Consider the following 25,983-nt stretch of genomic DNA (forward strand, 5'->3'; position numbering starts at 1 on the left):
ACACCGGCTGTGTCTGAGAGCATGCTGGTCCCGCTCTGCCCTGCTCAGGGACAGCAAGAACGTCTCTGTTGTGACCAGGAGTCAGTGTTGCAGGTGATGTCCTGGCTCCTTTCCGGTCTGTGATTACGCTTATCTTAGGCAAAGACAGAAGGAGCAGCTTTCCTGGCCATAAACTGTTTTAACTGAAGCTCACCACAGGTTTCTGGGTGGTGCTTGTCTCGTGAGGGATAAAGAATGGGCGCGGCTGTGTGGGCAGTTGGTGAATGGGGCTGGGGGCAGGGACAGGACTGGTTTTTGGAGGAGACCTGGCTGACTGCCCCTAGGTAGGTGGGCCTCTGGGCTGTCTCTTCACTTCATCAAGAGGAGCCAACAGATCCCCCTGTTTAAAAATTCTGTGACCCTGCAGGGTGAGGCTTTGGAGCCGGCATTCAGCTCACTGCAGATGTCTGTACTAGCCACGCGGGACAGTTTGCTTTCCCGAAGGCTCTCTAACCGTAAGACTTAGCTCAGTATGGGGGGTGCTTCCTGGGCCTCTTGAGTGGTTCATGTGTGCTCACTCACGTAACCCTACAGTTGCCCTACGTGATAGCTACTGTTACCACCACTCCGATTTTAAAAATGAACAAAGACTTGATGCAGTTAAGTCATGTGCCCAAGATCCCTCAGCGAGTAGGCTGCTGAGCAGGGATTTGAACAGGGAGCAGCTGCCAGGCTCACACAGGTGGGCCCTCTGCCGGCTGAGGGCTCCATGAAGCTGGAGTTGACCCTTCCCCCATGTTATCCCACCACCCTCCTACTGGGAAGATTGAATGATTCCCCTTGTGATGGATGAGGAAAGAAAGGCTTGTGAGTGGTTAAGGAATTTTCCAGAATTCTGCAAGTTCTAAGTGGTGGCTTTAGGCTTGAACTCAGGTCCACTGACTCCAAATATGGGGTCACTCTTAGATCTCCTCCCTTTCTTGCTGACCTCTGGGCTCAGCTTGTATCACCCCGTCCAGCTGGTCTTTCCATGCAGATGGCCCCACCGTGCCTCTGCTTTCCTCCGGCTTGGAGAGCGAGCTTGGAGAGCGAGCTTTACCCCTCAGACTCAGGCATGGCTTCCTCTTCACATCTGCTCCCAGGACCCGGCCTTCAAACCAGGATTCCCTCTGAAGCTTGGTGATCAGAAAATTCATCCACCAAGCTTGACCTGGCGTGTGCCCTTTGGCACTGGGAAGCCATGGGGCATCCAGGGTCACACTGTGTGTGTGACTGCGGTCGGTCCCATTTCTTTGGTGCAGATGTTGTTTTAGAGGGGAATGGCAGCAGAGAAGTAGGAGGCCCCACTGGGGCACTACTTGTCTCGTGGGTGGGGGTGCACTGCCCCCCCGCCCCCGGCTGGTGTTTGTTCTGTGCCAGGCCTTGACAGAGTCGGTCAGGTTCAGGGGCCCCACAGTGCTCTCTGCACTGGGAGCCCTTCCTTCAGCTCACCTGCCGTGCACACTTCCTCCCCCTTCTGTGCTGTGGAGATGGAAGCCAGCCCGTCACTGGTTCTCCAAATCGCCTGCTCAGCCGCTTCAGGCCAGTGGAAGGTGTTAAGTCATCTCGAGTGTCGCCCTCTCTCGGACCCCCTCCAACTTCCTCACAGGTCCCACTTCCCAGCCCAGGTTAGCTGTGTCTTTGCTCTGCTGGGTTGCTTATTCCGGGACTGGGTGTGCTCTAGAGCCTGCGGCCTCTCCGAGTGAGAGGCTGGGCCTTGCCCCTGGGGCTGCCCTGCTCCAGGCCCCTGTGTATGAGGTGCTCATCACTACCAGATCGTTCTCTGGAGACAGCAGAAGTGTTTACTACCACCTTGCCCCCACCCAGCCTTGCACTCGACTACAGAAAGACAGACAACACAATTCAGAAATGAGCAAGACTTCAGTTTACCTTTCTCCAGAGAAATGTGCAAGTGGCTGGTGAATGAAAAGATGCCTAACTTCATTAGTCATTAAGGAAAGGTATAAATGAAAGCCATGAGCTCTCTCTTTCTACCTGCTAGGATGGCTGTGATCATACTTTCAAAAGAGCAGAGAATAACCAGTGTTGGCCAGGCTGTGGAGATGTTGGAGCCCTGTGCACTGCTGGTGGGGGTGTAACAGGGTGACGGCCGCAGTGGAAACCAGCTTGCAGCTCCTCACGAAGTTAGCTATAGAATTACCCTGTGACCGAGCAACCGCACTGGTATGTAAAGGAGGTATTGATACATGTTACAACATGGACAAACCTCAGAAAATTGAAAAAAGCCAGGCATAACAGTTCACATATTGCTTAATTCCATTTTTAGGAAACATCCAGAATAGAGACAGAAGCAGATTGATGGTTGCTCGGGGTGGGGGGCAATGGGGTGTTCCTGCTTCATGGGGATGAGGTGTTATTTTGGGGTGATGGAAATCTTCTAGAAGGACAAGAGGTGGTCACATGGCATCATGGGTGTACTACATGCCACTAAATTGTGTGTATTAAAATGGTTACTTTTATTTTTTGTGAATTTCACCTCAACTACAACAAACACACCTGGCGTCACCACAGGTCTCCAAGAGGTAAAAAGAGGAAACATAGGGCACATGCTTTATATCTGACTCTTGACCTCAGTGAATTTGATAGAGGTGGGATGAGCCCTGTTACTTCCATGATACAGGTGAGAAATTTGAGGCTCAGTTAGGGCACTCAGTTTAGGGAGGCACCGACAGACATGAATATGGGCTTATCTGGATCCGACCTGATCACTTCTCTATACTCTTCCTCCTGGCCAGCACAACAGGCTTTTGTTTGGCTTTGCCTTGCTTCAGAATGAGCTCATGCCAGGAACTGTGCTCAGCCGCCCTCAGCTTCATATCCTTTCGGGAGATGCCTGCCCCTTACCTTCCTCATGCCCACGTCCTCTGAATCCCTGTCCACTCTGGCCACCTGTCTACAGAGATCTTTTTCCAACACACACTGCCCACTTCCTTCCCAAGGAGACAAAGATCTGTAGCAGAGAGAAAATGAAAGGTGAAGGTTTGAGCGCAGTCCTACTGTGCGATCATGGATGCGTCTCTTAAACCTGCAGCACCTCAGCTTCCCTAAATGTGTTGTGGGAGAGCAGGACAACACTCAGACGTCTTTCCTGGACTGGTCGTGAGGACTGACTGACCGTATCTGTGTCTGGACTTTAAGGATGAAAAAGCACCATATGGACATGGGGGGTGGCAGGGTCACTCCTTGAATCAAGGTCAACATTCTGGCATATGCAGCAGAGAAAAGACCCAAACCCCAAAATCTAGCTGAAGGGCATGTGACTGGTGCTCAGTATTGATTTGCTGCCCGAACGAGAGCATGAAGGGGCAGGAGTCAGTCCTTGACCTGAATTGTGAGCTTGGTCCAGGACTTAGGCTTGCACGTATCCTTTGTGTGTGCTCAGCCCCGGGACCGAGCATGTAGGAGGCAGTCAGGAAACAACTCTGGATTGATTTGTCTCTCTTCTCCATACCCAAGTTGGAGATGGACAGCTTCATTTTGGTTTCTGGATTTTGGCTGCTTTTTTCTTGCGTGGTGGGAATTATTGCAGGAAGACGTCGTGGAGGAAGCCGCAGGTGCTCCGCGTGATCCCGCCTCCCCCGCAGCGGTGTGTGGTCCAGCGCAGAGGCGGGAGGGCTGGCGCTCCTGACGGGAAGTTGTTGGGCGCTCGCCTGAATCTGGCCGTATCCAGGTGGAAGAGCTGCATCACTTCGGCCCCGTGCCCTCTTCCGCTGGATCCCATCACTTTCTCAGGAGCACGTAGCTGAAGCTTTGCGGGTTGGAGGTAAGAGGCGGTGCCTCTCTGGGTACGAGTCAGGGATCTGAGCATCGTTTCGGTTCTGACAGCTGGTGGGAGAGCCGTTTCTTCTTTCTGGTCGAGGTGGCCAAGGCAGCAGGTGTTACTGTGGATTTGCTCACTCTTAGTCATGTGATCCTGGACCCGGCAGCCTGTATCGGGGGGTCTCTGTTTTCATGCAAAACAAGGGGGGAATGACGCTTGGAGGATCCCTCAAGTTCCTTTTGGCCCCCAAATTTGAAGATTCTGACAGTTGATGGTGGGTGTGCTTGGTAAAGGCCCCTTATTGCAACCATCTTTTGTCTTTCTCTTTTCTGCCTGAACTTTAATCCATCTACCCACTGACCTACCCACTGACCTACCTACTGACCTACCCACTGACATACCCACCTGTTGACACACCTGCCCACCCCCCATTCACTCACCCAGCCACCCACACGTAACCCACATGTACTAGATAACCCCTCTGAGCCAGCCAATATGCTAGGTCCTGAGGATACTGGGAGGTCTTAAGAGTTCACAATCATGAGTGGGACATAGGTATTGGCATAAAATTGGAAAATCAAATGTCTCGGGTGCTATGATTCAGAAAGGCGCAGACCGCTCTCATAGCAGCCAGGCAGGCTAGCAGCCTCCCCTGAGATCCCTTCACGGAGGACTACGGCCTGCCTCCTGTGACAGCTTCAGGACGGGCTTGTCTTGATGTGGGAGAACCGTGTTGATGACCTCAAGAGGCCCCTTGTAGCCACAGGAATCTGTGATGTGGAGTTCTCAATTGCCGGCTTTGCTGGAGAAGAGAGAGAAAAAGAAAGAAGGAAGAAACAGAGGAGCTGGTCAGTCCTGCTGTACATTTATGTTTGCGGTCCCAAACCTCCGTTTCCTGGGGCCGCAGGCTGTGTGTGTGGGAGGCGCAGAGCAGCGGCTCAGCGGGGCACAGCGCTCCAGCAGCCAGCTCTGGGGACGGCTGTCTGATGGCACTGCTGTCCCCCTGCAGCAGCAGTGGCTGGCCCAGGGCAGAGCTCCTCTCTGTCCAGTTAGTCAGTGGCTTGCGGCCAGGGCCCCTCCGAGAGCCAGTGCTGGGATTCCGAGAGGGGACGGGGCCCGTGTCCCCCACCCGCAGCCCCACCAGCGAGACTGTGGACAAGGCAGCTTTTCTAATAAGCAGCCTTTGCTTGCCCTGTGGGAGATGAAAGACTGTGCGTAAAAGTGGGTAATTTGGGGTTTTCCTGATGAAAGCAGTTGACATTTGTTGGGACCTCAAGCACACTGCAGAGCGGCCTTTCATCTCTGTTATCAGAGCGTGGCCCGGCTCTGGCCTGCATCCGGGGCGGCCAGTGCCGCCGGAATTGGATCGGGCCAGTGGTAAAATGTAAGGAAATGGGTGGAATGATCTTCAAGGCTGTGGGTGGTGGAGTGGAGACGGCAGAGGCAAGTTCTGACTGTTCTGACAGAGGGGACTTCCGTTGGTACTGGAACGTGTCTCCTGGCACCCGGCAGCGTCATGGCAAGAGGGTGCCCTCCGCAGCTGGACAGAGCCGGCTGGATTTGAAGGCTGGCTCTCTACTCACCGGGTGGACCTAGGGAGTCATTTGTGCTCTGTGGCCTCTGGCCTCCTTTGCCAGAGGGCATGCTTGTGCCGCCAGCTCTCGTGGCCTCCACAGCTGCTCTGCTGCACCGTCTGGAGTCAGGAACGTGCATCGGTTTCCCCTGTCATTGATGAACTTGCCCCATTGTGCTGTAGGCGGTAGAAGGAGCTAGAGACTTGCGTTATTCACCCACATTCCCACACAGCACCTGGCACATGGTCCTCTGTAAATGGCAGGGTGATGGCTCGATGGAGAAAGGGGACTTCGTGTGTGCCAGCCTTATGTGTCATCTAGCTTTTCGGCGGGTGGGAAGGGTTGAACAGAGGTCAGATAACTTGAACTTGAAGCATGCTAGTTGTAGAGACTTCGAGGAGTGCACACAGGACACAGCTAGCGGATCCTTAAGACCTGATCCGCTCACGGACCCGGGGCCACAGTCCAGGCCAACCGCCCATGAGGTAACTCAATTCTCCAGTTGTAGCAACCCAGCCACATGTCTGTCCAGTGTGCCCTTCAATACCTCCGACGGGGCCCTTCCTACCACTGAAAGGTGGCATTGACCGTTCTAATGCCCTTCCTTCTGCTGGGGTGTGGGCTCTTTCTCGAGGCTCTCTTGTTTCTGCTCCTGGGACCTTCCCAATTAAAGAGCCTCCTTACAGAAGACGGCTTCCAAGTTCCTGAAGGCAGATGCCGTGTCCCTTCTAAGTTGTTGCTTACCCCGCAGGATGGCACTGGTTACGGCACTTCTTTTCCCCGAGCCTGTTTCCCCAGCTCCTGAGCACTGTTTGTGGACGAAGTTAACGGAAGAACGTACAGCACATGCTGAGGGCTTGTAAACGTCCCTAGCCTCGTAGTGTGACTGCACACGAACCCATATAAACAAGGGAGCAGTCACGTCTAAGGTGGCATTTTTTGGATGCATATTTATTTATTTTTTAAAGATCTGTTTATTTATTTGAGAGAGAGTGTGTGGCAGGAACAAAGGGAGAGGGAGAGAGAGTCCCAAGCAGACTCCATGCTCAGCATGGAGCCTGACACGGGGCTCAATCTCACCACCCTGAGATCACGACCTGAGCTGAAACCAACAGTCAGATGCCTAACTGCACCACCCAGGCCCCCCGTATGCTCCTATTTGAAACCACTTGCCACCACACCTCGGGTGACCCCTGGGCCGCTGTAGATCTTGGCTTTGCAGTGTGGCACCTTTTCAGCACTGAGAAGCTGAACGTTCCTTGAGCTCCTCTTTGATGCTTTTTAGCTTAAGAAATAGCGAGGTGACCTCTTCTACCCCATGGAAGAGATTCAGGTAGCTAAGCCATTTCCCTTTCTTGATCCTCTAGTCTGCGGAGTTATTGAATTAGTGACGCTGTGTCAGTGTGTCTGGGCCTTTGGACACCGAGTTCTTCTCCCTCCTTCTGTGAAACTGAGAGGGAGGTTGTGGCCCCCTGCCCCCCGCAGTCGCTGTCAGGGGGACTATGGCCCAGGGCAGGGAAAGTGATGTGATACCGAGAGACCAGGTCAGGCATCTTCCCTGTCGACCTGGCAGACCTGTCTGGCCTCTGTTCAGGGCCTTACCCGTTTAAGGTGTGGGTGCGTCCATCCAGGTCCAGCAATGTGGACCTGGTGGGCATCTCTAGGCAGGTCAGAAAGCGAAGGAAAGGCTTCCCACCCCCTTTGCAGGCCTTCTCCACGACTGCACTGCCAGGCACCCCGGCGGGTGAGAGATTCTTCATCCCCTGTTGTCGCTGGGAGAGGCAGCAGGCTGGTTGGTAGACACGAAGCAGAATGCGTAGACAATGCTCTGTCCAACCCCCACCCCCACCCCGGCCCCGTTCATCTGACCTGAACTCTGCTTCGCTCGGAACTCACCTCATTTCTTGCCCTCCGCTGACTCCGGGTTCATGCCTCAGCCACACAGAAGTCGAGGGGCCCCCGTATCTGTGTTCCTACAGACAGATTGCCCAGGGAGGCAGAAGTCATCATAACACAAAAATACACCCTAATAAACTCATTGCTAGTGTCTAGCCCACCCACATCTGACGATAATCTGTCATTTACTGATGGCCAGACATTGTAAGCATCTGTCAGTCCAGGGCAAGAATAACAGAAACTCTTCACTGACCTCTGTTTGACTCTCTTACCGGGGAGGGACGTTGCCCATTTTTTGGGCAGCAAACTGCATGAGGGCCCAAGCTCCCTGAAGGCCCCAGGGCTGGTGGGCTACCCACAAGTCCAGTTTTCCAGATTAAGACATTTGTTCTGCTCCTGACTTGCTGTGTGACCTTAGGCAGGTTAAGTAACCTTTCTGTGCCTATAGGCTTCATCTGTAAAACTGCACGAAGAGGAGTACTTATCTTCTAGGGTGTTTATGAGCATTAAATGAGTTAATACATGTGAATGCTTAGAACATTGTTTTCTGGCATGTGGCAAACACCTGTTAAATGTTCGCTGTTGGTGTGTCAGAAGCCTTATCCCACTCTTTGATCCCTGCGCTGGCCAAAAGTTAGTTGTGTTGGTAATTAAATATCACATAACCTGATGAAAACTGGGTATAAAGCGAGTTGTTGCATGAAAACTAAGTTTAGTGCTTTGGAAAGAACAGATAACATTGATTTGCAAAGAAGTTGTCACTGAATCACTTAGGGAGGAAACAACTGTAAAAAGAGGGGAAAAGACATAGTAAAATTATAAGGAGTCTGTATTCCATGTGCTTTGCAGCTTTTGCACCGCTTTAGAGCAATGGAAATCAGAAATCATAGCTTTTGCATGGTGAGGGTGTATTTGGCATAAAGACAGTTAGCATCTCCAGTCAGTGGCCCCAAGAAAGACCCTGCCTTTTGACTGGTGAACACATGTGCAGCCATGGGAAATATGTAAGTATCTGTTCTGTTCGCGGCTGCTCCCTTCCTCAGGGCCCTGACCATGGGGGAGTTGGGTCCTGGGGCTTCTGCTCTCTAAGGCGGATCAGTGCCCAGGCATTGCACATTTTGTGCAGACCTCAGGGTCCCCCGATGCAGGCACAGGTACCGTGGGCAGGCTCCTTGAATCCCACACACTAGTTCTAACACCTTGTGTGTGCCAGGCACTGGGGCAGGGCCTGACATTCTAGGGGAAGCAACTACAAAGGAACTAGAGGCTACAGAGAGGGCGCTTACTACGGCCTGGGAGAGAGAAGCAGGCAGGGGTCCTGATGACTGCTGTCAGGGAGACCTGGGGGCTCTGGTGGAATCAGCCCAGTTAACGTGGAGGGGAGAAAGAAAAGATGATTCCATGCAACCAAAAGAAAATGATTTAGAAATAAAAGAATTTTTAAAAGTGAAGAGAACTTGGGAAGATTGAGGAAGTCCAGGAAGGTCTTTTGTAAAACGATCTTTTAATGATGAGGAGTGAAGGGAGTTTCCGTTTTGTGCCAAGAGCGTGTGGTGAGAAAGGCCTTGGCATTGGATTCATTCTTCGCATGACCAACACTTAGAGGGGAGTTTAAAATGATAACTTTGAATTGAAGTATAAGACAGACCTCATTTGCATTTATAATTATTTGTAATTAATGCCTTATACATTTGTAATTTATAAATACTAAATCATTAAGTTCTGAATGTAAAATATTTGATATTTATAATTCTCTGTTTCTTGTAAAGCCCAAGTGACCTGAGTGGCTCAAGGTCACAGCCAGATGGGTGGGACTGAGGATCCAGAGCAGGTGCTGGCCGTTTGTCTTTCCCAGAGAAAGTGCCTCCTTCCCCCAACACACACCTGCCCCCTGACTGTGAATACCGGGACCTGACTTGAAGCGGCTTTGCATCAAGCAGCTCTTCTCTGGGTCCTGTTCTCCATGTGGTTCCTTGAGCTCAGGTCTTGCCCCCATTCTTCCCTCTTCCCCACCTGGCCTGCATGTCCCCGTGCCCCGATTTCCCTCTGTCCCTGTGCTCATCCGAGGCCCTTCGTGTCTGGCTTCCGGAGCAAGGAAGAGAGTTCCTGCAGAAAGGGACCTTGCCTCTTGGTCCGGGTCTGCCTGGCTCAGAACCTCCTGCCCAGCCGGCACAGGGAGGGGGCAGCAGACTAGGGCAAGGCCTCCCCTCTGCCCTCACCTTTGGCCCTAGGGACATAGGGTGGGTTGGAATTCGGAGGGCAAACAGGGAAGGGGATTCTGGTGAAACCGTTCTCCAGTGCAGCCAGCAATCCAGCCTCCGCACATGAGCCACTCTCAGATGTGCACAGGCCCCAAAGAGGAGTCCTGGGAGGGACAGAGGAAGCACTAGCGCTCCCTCCCCTCCCTACAGTTTACCAGCAGCACTGACAGCTCCTAACGTGTGCCGGAAGCAGTATTTTCTGGTTTACGAAGACCATTTCCCCACCCTGTCTCCTTCTTTCCCAGTTGCTGATTAGGCCACTGTCGAGGGCAGGGACACATGACCAGAATAGCCCAAGGCCCCAGCCGAGTGAGGCTGGAGCCAGGAAGGGGAAGCAGGTGGCGGTGGTCACCTTCTCTCACAATGAGAATGGCTGCATGTGCTTGATGCCTTTAAGTCCCATCTTACTTCATGCTCAGAAGTGACTCTACCCAACAGCCAGGCTTTCCAGGTGGCTTTTACAGCTGGGGAAACTGAGGCAGAGAAGGTTGAAGCTGGGCCGTGAGGTCTGGGAGTTGGGTCCTGGCGTCTACCCTCCATGCCATGTTCAGACCGGTGCCTGCACTGACCTGGGAGGAGGCGGGTCCCTCTGGATCAGGATGGACTGATGACAGTCCATCAGGATGGACTGATCCTGGTCCATGCGCGCACTCTTGCTGTCTGGTTTGGAGGCCCCCATCGTATGCACTGCTTCTCTGCAGGAAGACGGCTCCCCCGCTGCACCCCGCTCACCCAGGAACGGCTCAGAGCGCTCATCGGGAAGCATGAGACCTGCAGTCCTCTGGTTGGGTGGGCGGGAGGGAGGCCGTGGAGGGTGTCTGTGGAGGGCTCCCCGAGAAGGAGGAAGGTGGCTCCGCGGGAAACAGCAGGCAGGGAAGGTGAGGCCGGGGTCCTGCGGACTGTCAGGCGCCCCGGCGCGCGGGCTTCTCTGGGTTGTATAATCAGCTGTCACGGCAGCGTTGCCCTGCGTCAGGCTTCGCGAGTACAGACGGAACATTAAACAGTGACTTCTTTATAAATATTTAACTCCCACTGTTTAGGAACTGCTCGGGGCGGGAGACAAAATAAGAGCTCCAGGCTGTCCGCTGCATGGCCCTTCTGTCATGGTGTTGCATTGCGAGGGTCAGAGTTTTGGGGGGCGGAAGGAGGTATAGCAGCTGTTCCGAAGCCTTTTGGCTCTCAGCCAGTAGGGTCTTCCATCTGTGGGGGACTGTGTTCAGGGACACCCATCTCTGTGTTCGTGGAGCCATTCAGACCTGGCCCAGCCTGTGTTGGAAGCCACAGCTCACATGTCCGCACAGTGGCCAGGATCAGCACGGTTGCTGTTGTTGGCATGGCTCCAGAATTCACATCCCCCACAAGTCACCCACTGGTTTTAATATGTTGGTGGAGTTGTACGAACGTCCCACCTTCTATTTTGGAGCATTTTTATATTCCGTGAGCTGTATCCGTGACGGGTCACCGCATTTCTCCCCACTCCCGAGGCAACCACCAGTCTACCTTCTGTCTCTGCGGATTTGCCCGTTTGTCCGTGTCACGTATGTGCCCTCATTTTGTACACGCGGTCTTTTGTCTGAGCTTTATTTCACTTGGCGCAGTATTTCCCAGTTTGGTTCATGAAGCTGCTTACGTGTGTCAATGCTCAGTTCTTTTTACGGCTGAGTAGTAGGTCACTGTGAGACCACACCACATTTTACGTATCCATGTGTTGATGGACATGTGGAGGCGGCAGCTCACTCAGAAATGAGTCTCCACGCTTCTGGGAAAGGCCTAGGAGGTTGGCATTAAGCGTGTGGTGGAGGTCGAGGTGTGCTCAGCGGGTAAGCCGTTAGCTTTTATTTCGCACTCTGTGTATGCAGACACTGTAGGAGGCTTAACTGGTCATTCTGACCAACTTGTGCCTGATGGTCAAATCCCTTGAAAAGTTCTGTGCGCCTCCTGGGCCAACCTGCTGGGGTTTCTCTGAATAGGGGGATGGTACACTTAGTTTGTGTCTTTGGCCCATTTCATGTGACATCACACAGTGTCTGTCGTTAGGAGAGAGAAGCAGGGAAGAGAGCCACTTTCGGAGGCCGTGCCCTTCCTGCTCTCCATCCCCCTTCGGACACCTGTGCCGGGCTTCATGGTGTCCCTCGTCCCAGCTTGTTGTCCAGCTGCTTTAGTACCTATCTGAGTGGCTGACTCAGTGCAGGCCCAGTGTCTGGCTTAGGCAGGAAACGTTCAAAATTGGGCACTCTTATCATGGCCGGTCATCTCCTGGTCATCCAGTGGTGACTAATTCAGTGGACGCTGTTGGTGTTCTGACCCTGGTCCCCTTCATGGGACAGCACAGTCACCTCCCAGTTGCTGAAGTTCACGGTGCTTCATGCTCCGGAGATTTGTTTCCTCATCTAAAACATTGCTCACCCCCAGCCCCTCCCCAGCCCCTGCTGACTCAGAGGCACAACAGGCAAGGCCCCCTGTGCTTCCAAGTGGGGCGAACTTTGTGATGCCGTTCGTGTGCCAGAACTCCTGTGGGCTCAGGCCGAGGCTGGCATCGAGCTGAGACCAGGTCCGTGCTGAACACCCCTTCCTCAGGCCTGCCTGCGACCCCTACTCCCTTTCTCCTGTGCATACTCTCTAATAAATGGGCAAAAAAGAATTCCCATCTCCGGGGGCGCCTGGGTGGCTCAGTCAGTGAAGCGTCTGCCTTCTGCTCAGGTCATGATCCTAGGATACTGGCATCGAGCCCGCATCTGGCTCCCTGCTCAGCGGGGAGTCTGCTTCTCCCTCTCCCTCTGCCTGCCGCTCCCCCTGCATGTGCGCACCCTCTCTCTTTTTCTCTGTCAAATAAATAAATAAATAAAATCTTAAAAAAGAAGAAGAAGAAAAAAAAAAGGAATCCCCATCTCAGGACCTGTTTCCAGGGAATGCACACTAAGACCCTATCTGGTAATGTCCCTTCCTGGGACCCCTCTGTTGCCGTTGAGTCTTGGAGTTTCTCTGCCTGAGCTTCCTTGCTGGCTTGGCCCACTGAGTGTTTTGTTTTGTTGGATTTGGTTTCAAAGTCTTTTCAGGCTAATCAGACATTAGGAAAGGTCCGCACTGAATCCCGGTCCTGGCACTGTCCCTCCTGCCTCCGTCGCTCGCTCCCGCCCGCCTTCCTCTCCGCTCCCTGCTCCCATCCCATTCCCTTTCAGCATCCTTTCCTGCGTTAGCAGTGACCTCGGCAGAAAAGGCCTTGGGAAGGCACTTGGGAGGCACTCTAGCCTTGGTTCTAGACAGCCCTGGGTCAAGGGCAAGCCCGGCCACCCAGCAGCCAGGTGATCAGTAGTGTTCCTTCTCCAGCCCTTACACTTTCTCATCCACAAACTGGACCGGTAATCTCTCTTCCCCGCCCCTGTGGGGAGGATTCAGATCTCGTGGGTGGGTGACCCAGGACAGTGATGGGTATTGAGTTGGTACATGGTTCACAGAGGCTGCAGAAATGTCCCCGAGGACTCCTGGGCTCCCGTACCCCCTTGGGTCTTCCGCCTTGTCAGCCAGCTGTCACCCACCTAGGTCCTTTTCACGTTGCAATGCTTTTGCTCACATTGTGCCTTCTTCCTGGGGTTGCTCTTCCTTGTCTCTCTCAGCTTGCGGAAGGAACCCCACGGATGCCACCTGCTCCAAAGCACGCTTGGGGACCTGGCAGGCACGGTCGGAACTTCCTAGTGTGACACTCCTTGCCAGAGAGTGTGGGACCTGCAGGGCTTCTTTTCTTCAGGATATCACTGCCTTCACGGACGTGGTGTATGTGTGGAGGGGGTGTGTGTTCCGGGGTCAGACTGGGCTTCTAGCCCCGTCCCTTCCCCAACAGGACAGCTTGGGCTGGGAAGCTAAGCCAGCCACTTCCCCATAGAATGCGGGGCACGTTTTAGGGACACTGTCGGCGATGCTGTCCCGATAACCTGGCAGCTCTGGGCCAGCCGGCAGTTGGAAGAGTAAGGAGCTCCCAGGCAAGCACAGGGGATTCGTAAACACAGAGCTGTGTGGGTGAACATAGAGGTGGGTGAACTAGGCTGTCGCCTCTCTGGTCTCATGGGGGCCCAGGGGCCATCCGTCCCTGCCAGAGCTCAGGCCCACAAAGCTGAGTTAAAAGGGGGAACCTAAGAACCATCACATCTCAGGAAATTGGAACTAGGCTCGATTCCGAGTTGTGGCTGTTGCTTCCAAGGGTCAGCCCTGAAGGCGTTGACTCTGTGAAGTCCAGCTCCCACTGCCATCCCTCAGAAGGGTACAGTGAACGGGGGGAGGTGATTGATAGCGGCATCTTCCCTGTCTCTCTGGCCCTGCCTCTGATTCTGGCACCCCGCCCCTTCCCTCTGAAGGGACACAGCACTACTCACAGCCTGGCCCGCTGCGGTGGCTGCGGACAGGGGCCGAGAATAAGCCTGTGCCCGCGGCAGCCCTCCAAATACAGCAGGGCTGGGTTGACCTTTAAATAGACGGGCTCTGGGCCACTCAGTTCCTGGAAGTTTGAAGAAAGTCGGCCTTTCAAGTGATGTGACTTCCAACCTCAGGAAAGATCCCTGTGTTTGCTAAAGCCATAATTGACTGCTGCTTTTCACTTCATTATACGTGGCTCTGCAGCCAGTAGGGGCCGGCATGCCAGGGTTAGGAGGGGAAAATCCTCAAGTATTTTAATATACCCCTTCTTCGGAGCAAGATAAACATATGTATTGTACTTTGCAACAGAGGCAGGGGGTGGGAAAGGGAGCGGCCTGGCATCGCATGAAAGGTCTTTTTAAACTAAACTCTGAGGTTTGTCTTTTTTTCCTTCTTTTCTTTTTCTTTCTTTTTTTATTTTTATTTGTAAGCAAAGCTGGCATGAGAGAAAGATGCTAGCATCCCCTTGGCTGTGTAGACTCTGAGCCACCCCCCCACCAACTGCTCTCTCCTCTGGGTCAGAGACTACCCCCTGCTGCCTTCCTGCGCTTGGTGAGAAAGGCCTGGGTGAAGGCTGTCCTCACAGCTGACTGAGATGATTTACTTTTGTCCAGGAAGTCTTTCCTCCAGCTCTGGCTTTGCAATTATGCAAAAAAAAAAAAAAAAAAAAAAAAAAAAAAAAAAAAAAAAAAAAGAAAAAGAAAAGAAAAGAAAAAAAAGTTAATGAAGATGCCTACTGTGAATCCAATCATGAGAAAATATCACACAAACCCAAACTGCGGGACACGCTTCCACCTCACGGTCCTATAACCTTGAGAAGCATCAAGGTCATGAGAGTGAAGGACAGACAGACAACCGGTTCCAGGTTGGAGGAGAGGGATGAGATGTGAGGACGACATCAGGGACACGGAGCTGCACAACGGATCCATTCCCATCCATAAAACAGGAATAAAACCATCCACCTCCAGGGTTTTTGGGAGAATAAGATAACCCATGAAAAGAACTACTAACTAGGGTTTAGTTAGTAAACCCTAGTGGCCTCGCACGGAGGCCACATCCTCAGTTTGTTGCAGGGCTCGATGTGGACCCTCCACTGACTGGCACGGACAGAGGATGTGACGTCTGTGTGCGCCTGCGTCCCCTGCCTGGTCATGCTGGTGGGCTGCGGTTCTCAGGAGCAGGCCCTCCTTTGGAAAGTAGCCACCGGAGTATTCTGGGGGCACTGGGGCCTTGGCCAGCCACACGGTCCCACATGGTGTAAGGAAAAATAATTTGCACCGTGCTTCTAACTTTTGTCTAAGTTTGTGATTATTTTTAAAAATATAATAAGGGTGCCTGGCCAGCTCAGTCAGTAGAGTATGTGGCTCCTGATTGCAGGGTCGTGAGTTCGACCCCTACACTGGGTGAAGAGCCTACTTAAATAAATAAAAATTCAACTAACCAACGGAAGGGGACAGAACCTTTTTGTGGAGAGTAAAACAGATCTGGGGTTTGAATTCTGACCCAAGGTTTCATATTAGCCAGAGAACTTCACCTCTGTGTCTGTTTCCCCGGCTTTCAAAATAAAGGCCATTTATCAGAGCATGCATAAGTGCCCATGTGAGTGTCCGCATGTTCGTGTGTATGATGGTGTGTATGAGAACCTTGGCGGGTTCTCAGTCGGAAGGGACACCGTGAGTGCAGGGGCTCGAGCAGGCCACCTGCAGGCCCCAGTGTGGGGCAGTGCGGCTTCTTCCCACCCTCGTACCTGTGCTCCGTACCTACGTGCAGAGCAGCGGACGGACTTGCAGGCTGCCGGGAGCTGACTCCTTGGTGGCCTTATCTCTCTGCCTTGTCATTGGCACCGAGACCCATGACTGTGTCACTTGAATTGACCTGAGTTTGAAGATTCTGTCCAAGTCTGCTAGCAGCTTCCTACGACTGCAGCAAGAACTTAGCGTTTCTCATTTCCATGCCTCTCTCCTCTGCTGGCTGCCCCCGGGGAGGTCTTTGTCCGATTTCATATCACGGTGTTGGGGATCAGGGCGTGCTGGGCGGTGGAGGCCGGGAGCCTGGGCCCCACCCCGAGCCCACCTTAAGCACCGAGCCACCCGGCAACCCAGCGGGTGCACGCCGCCAAAGGGGGCCCCAGAGACGCGGAGTCAGATTCACTGTCCGTCCCGAGCCAAGCAGGCCTGTGAGCCAGACCTCTCTCTACCACCCTAATAAAGCCAGTGTTTACACAGGGTAGAGGTGCTCATCAGATGTTTTTGCCAATCCCCAAATACGGCCATGGCCAGAGTGTGAGGGGGTGCTTGTTATGAAAGGCCCGTGGCCGGTCCCTAGACAATGCCACTTCCTTGCTTGGCGTTGTGTAACTGCCTAACAACGGGTTACTCATTTCCTCTGGAAGACTTGGCAGGTCGCTCTGCCCTGTTTCCTCCTCCTGCCACATCCCTGGGCTTCCTCTCCTGAACGTTCTCCAGGTTCCCAGGAACACCCCCCCCCCCCCAGGGCTTTGGCTGTGCATGGGAAGGGACGTTTGGAGCAGGGCCTGCGTCCAGGCTGGGAATGGCATGCGCCTGCAGCAAAAGGGGGTCCCAGCCACAGGTGTGGGGAGCCTCTGGGGTGCAGGTGGGTAGCTCAGACCATCAGGCCACGCTTCTGCTCCTCCCCCAATCCTGGCAGGTGTGCACCGACTTGCCTCTCCTCTGCAGGTTTTAGCTCCTTCCTTTCTGCCCCTCTGCCGGCAGGAGGTGGACAAAGGGATGAAGGGACGATAAAAGGAAGGCGGAGACGAATTTCCCGCAGGGAGCACGAACAGTGTATGGCATGCAGAATTTTGGAATGCATGAGTCTTCATGCAAGATGAACATGAACACTTGGAGACCAGCGCAGCGTGCTCCCCTCCAAGTACCAGCTTTATCACAGTTCCCCCAGAAATGGCCGTGTCCTCGCCTTCCATGGGCACATCACTGGACTCCAGTTAACCCTGTGTAGGTCACCTGTTTTGGGGGGCAGTTTGCCTGAGGAGTCCAAGCTACAGCCCTGCTAGCCGCACTCAAGGCCCCATCGTCAGAGAAAAACGACCACACACACACACACACACACGCACACCTCTGTCTTGATCTGTGCATGAACACAGATGCACACGCCACACAAACACATGCTCGTCCACACACATCTATATGTCCCCAGTGCGTGAGGTGCATCATGCTAAGGGGCTGGCCTATCTAATTTTTCCTTTCCGTTTCCCACCTATAAAAATTTAGGAATTAGGAATATATTTATAAGAACATAAACCCTAGTTAGTAGTTCTTTTCATGGATTATCTTATTCTCCCCAAAATCCTGGAGGTGGATGGTTTTATTCCTGTTTTATAGATGAGAATGGATCCGTTGTGCAGCTCAGTGTCCCTGATGTCATAAAGTGCTGGGTTTAGCGAGGAGACTCGGCCCTGCTTCCCGCTTTCCCATGGGGAGTGCGACTGGCCCTGTGAACATGGGTCCCTTGGCTGAGCTCTCTGGAGGAGTGAAGACCCTGTGTGCGTGTGGGTGGGCTGGAGACAGGGAGACCAGTGAGGACTGGTGGGGCAGAGAGAGGTCTTCCCGGGTTTTGGGGGGACAGACCCTAGAGACACTTGCTCAGGTGTGGCCACCCCGAGGCCAGAGGGGTTCTGTTTGGTCTGCTCCCTGTGTCTTCTGGGCCTGACCATGCTGAAGAGCCTAGGCGTGGGAGGTCGACAGAGCTGGGAGCAGGTCTTGCTGCCGCCGCTTTCTAGATGAGTGACCCTGGGCACATTCGCTTAGCTTCTCGGGTCCTGTGTCCTCCATCCATTAATGTGAGGGGTTGTCACCTGTGTCTCATAAGGCGAGAGGGCCAGGTGAGATGGGCAGGGCAAGCTGTTACCTGGCCGTGGGTGTTCACGGAGCTGCGTGCTGCCCGTAAGTCGACACTAGGAGTCACGGGACGGGCTTCGATCGTGGGGTGCGCAGCCAGCCCCTTTCTCTGCACCATGGCAGGTCTCCTTTGCCCCGGTATTGGCTGTCTGCTGAACGTAACTGAGCAGGTGGCTTTCGTATTTGCAGAGGGGCAGAAGAGCTTCCATCTCTCGGGCATTTCACCGAGTGGCGGTGCCCGTGTGAATTTCCTCGGGGGGGGGGGGCACGATCCTGCTCACTCAGTCATTTGACTAAATTTCTCAGACACCTCTGGGTACCCGTCTTGGCAAAGGGCGGTCAATGAGATAGCCCCATCTTCATGTCCCTCAAGCCGCCAGCCTGGTGGTGGGGTAGGTTGTGCCCACAGGGAGTTTGGCCTTCCAGAACCCTTCCCTCCATGCCGCCTCCTCCCCAGAAAGGTCTGAGCTCTGGATGATTCCAAACCACTTCCTTCAGCTAGCGCAGCTCCCCTTTTGCCCGCAGGGGTGGTTTACAGGTTCCCTCAACAGCTTTCAGCACTAAGACTTCACTCTGGGGATGCAGGGCCACGCGCAGGTGCTGGGAAGGTGACTGGAGCGACATTCATGGTGTTCTCTTGTCAGCGGTTTACTGGGGAACCGAGAGCTGGGGCGGAGTTGACATTCTGGTCATCGATCGCTTCTCCATTCTCCACTTTGGTCGCTGTGCGCCAGGTGAGCTGGGGTGACGGGTGACCTCGGGCAGTCCTGTTTTGTTACCCTGGATGCTCCAGTATCTGCCCAGGCCCTCTTTGGTTTCCTCTTCTTTCTTAAGCCCCCGTCCCTCGGGAAGGAGGTAATCAGTGTGCTCTTCGCTGGGCACGCGCTGCTGTCCTGTGCTGTCGTCCCATCGCTGTTTGTTCCTGACGGTTACTTTGCTGCTTCTTTTTAAAAGAAGTTAGGTCAGTCTGTGTGCATGTGTGCAGGTCTCCTCTAGGTGCCCCTGGAGGGAGCAGCTGCCATTTCTAGTACCTACTGCGTGCGGGGCCCCGGGGTAGGGGTTTGCATTCACCGACACTGAGACGGCCCCTGCAAGGACCAGTGTTAACATCCCCTGTTGCAGAGGAGGAAGTGAAGCTTCAAGGACAGAGAGCGAGGTCCTTGCTCGAGGTCAGTGTCGGTCGCGTTGGAGTCACATTTAAACCCAGGGTTCTGGGGACACAGAGCAGTGGAAGGTGAGGTGTGCACGGCCTGCGCGCACAGGGAGGGGCAGGTGACTTAACGTTGCTGAACCTCGGTTATCTTACCTGTGAAATGAAGTAGTAAGTGTACTCAGCCCTTGGGGTCATTGTGAATGTTTACCGAGGTCAGGTCTTCCCTAGGGGACGGAGAACAGGGTTCAGCGTGCAGCATGCGCTGCGATGGGCCGGGGTTGTTGTGGCCATCCTGCGTCAGGTGGGCTTGACCAGACCGGTGACCCGAATGATGCTGAACAGTGTGGGTGGGGGCTGGGGGCTCAGAAGGAGACTCCTGGCAGGGGTGGCCAGATGGTGAGGTGATGCTGGAGGGGGTCCAGGCGAGTGGTGTCCTTGGGATGTGCGTGGGGCAGGCGGTGCTTTTCTCTGAGCGTGACTGGAGCCCAGAAAGGGCTGTTTGTACTAGGAGCTCCCCACCCTGTCAGCCACCTTTGCCGCGCTTTGATGGTCTTTCTTAGAAAGGAGGAAGCCTGTGTGGGGTGTGGCTGCTGACTTCCTATGGCTGCCCCGATTCTGGCTATGCTGTGAGCCCGGCGGACTGTCAGATCTGCACCTCCTTCCCTCCATTTGGCCCAGGCCAGGCCTGCAGGCTCTGGCTTTGGGGATGTGCATCCCTACCCCCTTGAGGGTTCCTCCTCGAAGGCCACAGGGGCCTGTAAGTGCTGCCCAGTGCTAGCTGTGTGCAGGGCCAGACTGTTCCCTCTCCTTCTTCTGTGTGAGTGGGGGGCTTGTGGGCACTTTCTAGTGGTGGGCACCCTGACAGTAGAGGCTGAGCAGGTGTCTGCCCTGCCGCCTGGCCTGGGGACATACCCTCCTTTGTGACCTGGCACAGCTCCCCCTCTGCAGACCACCTAGCCCCCCCCAGAGTAGCATCTTCCTCCTAGACACCCAGCTTGCCTTGGCTTGGAGTCTCCATCTGTGTTCATACAGATGCTTTGGCAGAGCTTTGCACAGGAAAGAATGTGCAGATTGGGAAAATGACCACTGTTGTCCCACTTCCTGTCCCTGTTTTCAGCCCAGACTGAGTCACCCACCCATGTGGGCTTGCCATCTGCACCATTCGCTGGGTCGTCATCTTCTCTGGTTCAGGCACTTTGCTGGGGCACCTGCTTGGCCTCTGCAAGTAGACTGTGAGCAAGGACAAGTTGCTGGAGGGTCTCGCGTGCCTGTCTGAAGATGCTTATACCTGCCTTACCGGCTGTCATCTTTCGGAGCACCACACAGCCATGCTACTTACGTTCAGACTGAAGCTGAGACGCTGTGTGGTGTCACTCACTGAGAAAGTGACAGAGCTGGAATGTGACCCGCGGTGTTTCTGTCGTCCCCAGTCATGACCTTTCATGTGCTCTGTCCTCTTCAAAGCCCCTGTTTGCAGATGGATGGAGAGATGGCAGCCTCTCTCTGTTCCTTTCCTCCTGGCACATGTCCTGGGCCTTCTAAAACTCCCCTCTTTCACGCCGGGCGGAGGCCACTGGCTGTGCCTGGCTTTGCTGCGGCCTCAGGCCACGTCCCTGGGCGTTTCCTGGGAGTGGAGCCATTCAGCCAGTGATGTGTCTTTGCACAGAAGTGGGGTTGGTGTGGGGTCCAGGGTTCTCCTTGCCCGCCCGTGCCCCTACCATTCTGGATTTGGTGCCACCCCTAGCGGAGGCTAAGAGAAATCGACCATGATCGCATGGGAGCGAAGTTAAAAATCGCATTACTTTCCAAGAGAAGTGTGTGACTGCACACGGCTTCTGGCCCGAGGGGGTCCTATTCTGGGACGAAGAGCCTGGATCCTATAGGGTTTTTTCTTGGCCGGAGATGACACTGAACTCATGTCAACGCTGTATGCATGGCACCCCATTCAAGATGAACAGGAGAAGCCCAAGAAAATATGAGGGCTCACGATGGGAACCTAGGGCCTTTTCCTGGGCTTACATCCTTTGGCTCCAAATTTGAAAACCCCCAGCAACACAGAGTGCATAGAAAGGTTACCTGTAAGATTCCTTTTTCTCTGTTAAAGTTTTTTAAAGAAAAACAGCAAGGCCATTTGTTCTCAAAGCCACGAAACTGGAGAAGGTGTAAATGTCCCTGGAAATGAATGAAAGTCCCAGGCTGTTCTTACAAATGGGTGGTATCTTGGGTTGCACCTTGTTATTTCTTTTTCTTTTTAAAAGATATTATTTATTTGTTTGATAGACAGAGAACAAGCGCACAAGCAGGGGGAGTGGCAGAGGGGGAGGGAGAAGCAGGCTTCCTGCTGAGCAGGGAGCCCGATGCAGGTGGGGCTCCATCCCAGGACCCTGAGGTCACGACCTGAGCCAAAGGCAGACGCCTGAAGAGTGAGCCCCCAGGTGCCCTTATCACGTGGTTATTTCACCCCGGAGTCAGTGTGTGGCCGCGGTGTGGGCTCCGTGAGGGCCACTCTCATCACCTGGCGGAATGCTCCTTACGCTCGCAGAGAAGTTCCCGTTGCCTGTGTCCCTTGAGCAGCCCCTCCCTGCAGTGAGGCGGACAGAGCGGGCCTCATGGCCATGTGACGGGTGGAGAGACGGAGGCCGGGTAGGACAGAACGTGGGGCGGTGAGATGGCATGGGAGCCCCTTCTTTTTTCTGGTGTTTAATTTCTCGGTCTGTGAGGACTGGCTGTGGGACCTGGACCAGAGGGTCTTCTTGCTTCGTCTGTGCCTCTGCCGTGGCCTTGTGGTTATCAAGGAGGAGAGGGCCGGGTCTGTTTCAGCTACTCAGTGATTTTCCCACCTACCTTTCTTCTCATTTAACCAAACTCTGTGGAGTTCCCCATTATATGGTTTGGGCTTCTGTCCTTCCCCAGCTGCACCATGGCCCCACACCCTGATCTGAGCTGGGAATGTGCACCAGCAAAGAGCATCCGCCCATCATGGACAGGACGTGTGGGGTGGGCTGGCAGGGAAAGTCCGCTGGAAGCTGATCACATCGGGAAGCACTGAGCTGAGCCAGGTAGGTTTCTCCAAGCCCCCAGGTCCCTAGGCATGCTGTGCTCTGCAAAGTCCGCCTTTGGTTCCCAGAGCACTTACAGTCCTAGCCGACCACACTCCACCACGCCTTGTTCCGAGGTATCTGGGTGTTCCTGCTGCAGGCCAATAAGTGGGGGCTGAACCCACAGGTTCTCTCCTTTGAGGACCCAATGAACAGCCGTCTTGACATTTGCATTTTGCCATGAGGGACACTGAGAGTCGAAGAGATGAAGTGGCTTGCTGAAGGCCATGGGCTGGTAAGAGATGACAAGAGACATAGGCTCAACGCCAGGAAGGGCCTCTGGATTTTCTGTGTAATGCACAGAGCCACAGAGCCTGGGGGAGGGACAGTTTTTCCTTTCTTCTGGGTGAGTCCATGGTCATCTGCGTGCTGGAATCCCTGGTTTTCATCTTGCCCTGGGTCTCCCCATGGGGGGATAGCACTCGAGCAATCAGAGTGTGTGGTGCCAATGTGTGGGGTCCTCCTGCTGTGCCAGGCCTGAACCCTGCATTTTGTGAGGTCTCAGGGGGCCGTGGGCAGACCCAGATAGTGGGACAAGAGTTGTCTTGGGGAAGCAGCTAGTTCTGAACTGCTCTGGAAGCATTTCATTATTTTAACAGGATAGCAGATGGGTGGGTGCCTGCTGAGGGCTGGGCCAGGCTTGTAATTATTACCACCATCTAGGCCTGGGCTGGACAGAACTTTCCCCTTAGTTTTCCTGAGACAGGTTGTATGTTCTTTTATATATATATACATACATATATATATATATATTCTACCCCCCACCCCCAGTTTCACTTTAAAATAACTAGAGAAACTCCAGGTAGAGTAATTCCAGCAGTGACTTCTGCTGTCCTCTAGGAACTTGATTCGAAATAGTTCTGCCATGGACTGCAGAGCAGCGTGGCAGGACCAGGGGTCCCTTGAGCTTTCCTGCCACTGCCAGGTCCTGGCCGGCCCCTTGCTGGTTCTGTGGCCTGGGGCACCGTGATTTGCCTCTCCTGTATACCTGATGGTGGCTGTGAATGCTTTTGACCTAGTGTGTGTGTTTTCTATGTCTATCGCGACAAATGACCCCAGACTTGGCGCCCCACAGCCCCATTTATTATCATGAAGTTCTGTGGGGTTGGAGGTCTGGCAGGGGTCTCACTGGGCTGGGATCAGGGTGTCTGGAGGCTGCATTCATTTGCAGACTCCAGAGGGTCTGTTTCCTGGCTCCTGCCAGTGGGTGGCAGACGTCACGTCCTGGCAGGTGTAGGGCTGAGATCCCCGTTTTCTTGCCGGCTGTCCGCTGGGAGCTGTGCCCGGCTCCCAGAGGCTGCCCACACCCTGGCTGGTGGTCTCGTCCCTCCACGGTCAAGTCCAGCAACGGTGGGAGCAGCGCCTCTCAGGGTCCCTCCTTCTTCCTTCTCATCTCTCTGGTCATGCTCTCCCATTTCAAGGATGCCCGTCATTAGATCAGCACACCCTGATAATCCAGACCAATCCCCAGCTCAGGGCCCTTAGCCTGAATCACATCTGCTAAGTTCCCTTTGTCAGGGAGGTGACAGAGTCACAGGCGCTGGGAATTAGGGCTTGGACATCTCTTTTTTGTGGAGGTGGGGGATGATTCTGGCCACCGTGCCCTAAGGGCACTTGATTGATACATGTGATGTGCTTAAAAATGGCAGCTTGAAGCCTCTGGAATTGCCAGCATTCAACCGTGGACCTACAAAAAAGGCCACCTTATTATATCTAGTCTCTAGTAAATCCTCTGTGAAATTTCGCTTTTTTTAATTCCAGTGGTGGAAACTTCATGCTTTATTGAGCTGGTTTGCTGTTGCTCTAGTCTCCTGTTAACTGGGTATTGCTTTTTTAAAAAGTTATTATTAGTATTATTTTGGTATTTTAACACTGATGGTGAGCATCCTGATACATTTCATGATCATCGTGTCTTAAACAGACGGCTGATTTGGGGGCCTGGGGTTTTTCCTTCTTTGCTCTGTATCTCCCCTCCCCTGGCCTGGTGCATGGCTCCTGTCCCTAGCCTCTGGCAGGCCTGGACGTGCCCCTCTTCCATTGCCAGCCCCTCTTCTGGAATGTAGATGTGTAATGGGACTTCATCCCTTTGGGACGTGGCGGTCCCTCTCCCTCTTCCAGGGATGACCCTCTGGATTTTCTTGGGCCTTTTGTTCTTTGAAGCACGCATTTGCTGTCCCTGGGGGCCTGTGTTCGGGGATCAGTGACACTGTGATTCCCTCCCCACGGGCGGCCTGGGCTCCAGGCCTTCATACCCGCAGACTCGGGACTACCCTTGGGGTGTGGTCTGTGTCCCCAGCTCCTCCGCTCCCTGGGTGTGGTTCTTCTTCACATGGCTGCGGGAAGGCTGGATGTGCTCTGAGCAGCTCCTACCAATCCCTGTCGTGGAAGTGGGGGGATCGACTTGCCTCAAAGGGCGAGCTGAACTCTCAGCCCAGGTTTGTCTGCCTGTGACCCCAGGAGAGGTTCAGACCCAGTTCTTTATTTCTTAACCCCATAACTGTTTTTTTAAAATTATTATTATTATTATATTATATTTTATTTATTTTTTGGAAGATTTTATTTATTTATTCATTTGTCAGAGAGAGAGAGAGAGAGAGTGAGAACGAGCATGCAAGCAGGCAGAGAGGCCGGCAGAGGCAGAGAGAGAAGCAGGCTCCCTGCAGAGCAGGAAGCCTGATGCGGGACTCGATCCCAGGACTCCTGGGATCATGACCTGAGCCAAAGGTAGTGGCTTAACCGACTGAGTCACCCAGGCATCACTTTTTATTTTATTTTATTTTTTTTTTATTTCTTTATTTGATGGAGAGAGACACACGAGAGAGGGAACAGAGTGGGAGGAGGAGAAGCAGGCTCCCTGCCAAGCAGAGAGCCTGATGTGGAGCTCTATCCTAGGACCCTGGGATCATGACCTGAGCCAAAGGCAGATGCTTAATGACTGAGCCACTGAGCCAGGCGCCCCCCAAAAGCATTTAACACCTCTTGGTTGTGTGTAACCACTTTGCAAGTGGAAGGAAGGTACCTAATTTGTATCTTTGTGCATGGACACTGATACCACCCACCTGCTGCCCTTTGACCCAATGGCAGCCATCACCCATTCTACAGGTAGTAAACTGAGGCCCAGGAGGGTACCGGGCTTTCTTGCGGTCACACCAGGTACTGGTGACCAGGATTAGTGATGGGAAACTGGTGAGGTGGAGTGGAGTGAGCTGGGTTCAAGAGCTGACTTGGCTTCCCAGGGGTGCTTCACAGGTGGACTGACAGAGTACCTGCAACTCTGTTGTCTTTCAATGGAGAAGGGCCACTGGGATCAAATCCCGCTCTGAAGCTAGGCATCGGGTCTCTCAGCCTGGCTGCTGGTCTGGGGTGGCCCTTGGGGAGCCCGACACTGAGGTTCTACAAGTTGACCTTTCACCTCTTGTTATTATTCTTGGGACTTTGGGGAATAAGCAGCTCCTGGGCAAATTCAATGGCCTGTCTTTTCTGCTCTCTTTTTGTTGTCTCTGGAGCCTTTCTCTGGAGGTCCTAAAAGAAGAGAAAGTGCTATTGTGGGGGCTTTGGGCCTGAGGGTCTGGAAATGTTGCCGGGATAAAAGGCAATGTCTTCCCAGCCCATCTGGTGGCTCTCCCTGGGGAAAAGGCACTCAAGTCTCTGACACAGAGAGTGCCCCTGTACACTGGCCCCACCCCCAGATCTACCCCCAGATCCATCCTGACGCACAGCAGGCTCTCAGCAGTGTTCAGGGAGAGCAGATTTCTCAGGAGGTCCTGGCATCATTACTTCCTGCACTGAATCAGCTCAAGTCTCACTTCTGGCCTAACCTTTGCAAGGCTTCGGTGGGTACGTTAGCCCCAAGAATGATGCGTGTTAAGTTTTAATGCAAATTAATGAGTGCTGTTTTGTTGTATTGAGAAACACAG

The sequence above is a fragment of the Mustela erminea genome, chromosome 16 (assembly GCF_009829155.1).
Source record: "Mustela erminea isolate mMusErm1 chromosome 16, mMusErm1.Pri, whole genome shotgun sequence".
NCBI classification, from domain to species: domain Eukaryota; kingdom Metazoa; phylum Chordata; class Mammalia; order Carnivora; family Mustelidae; genus Mustela; species Mustela erminea.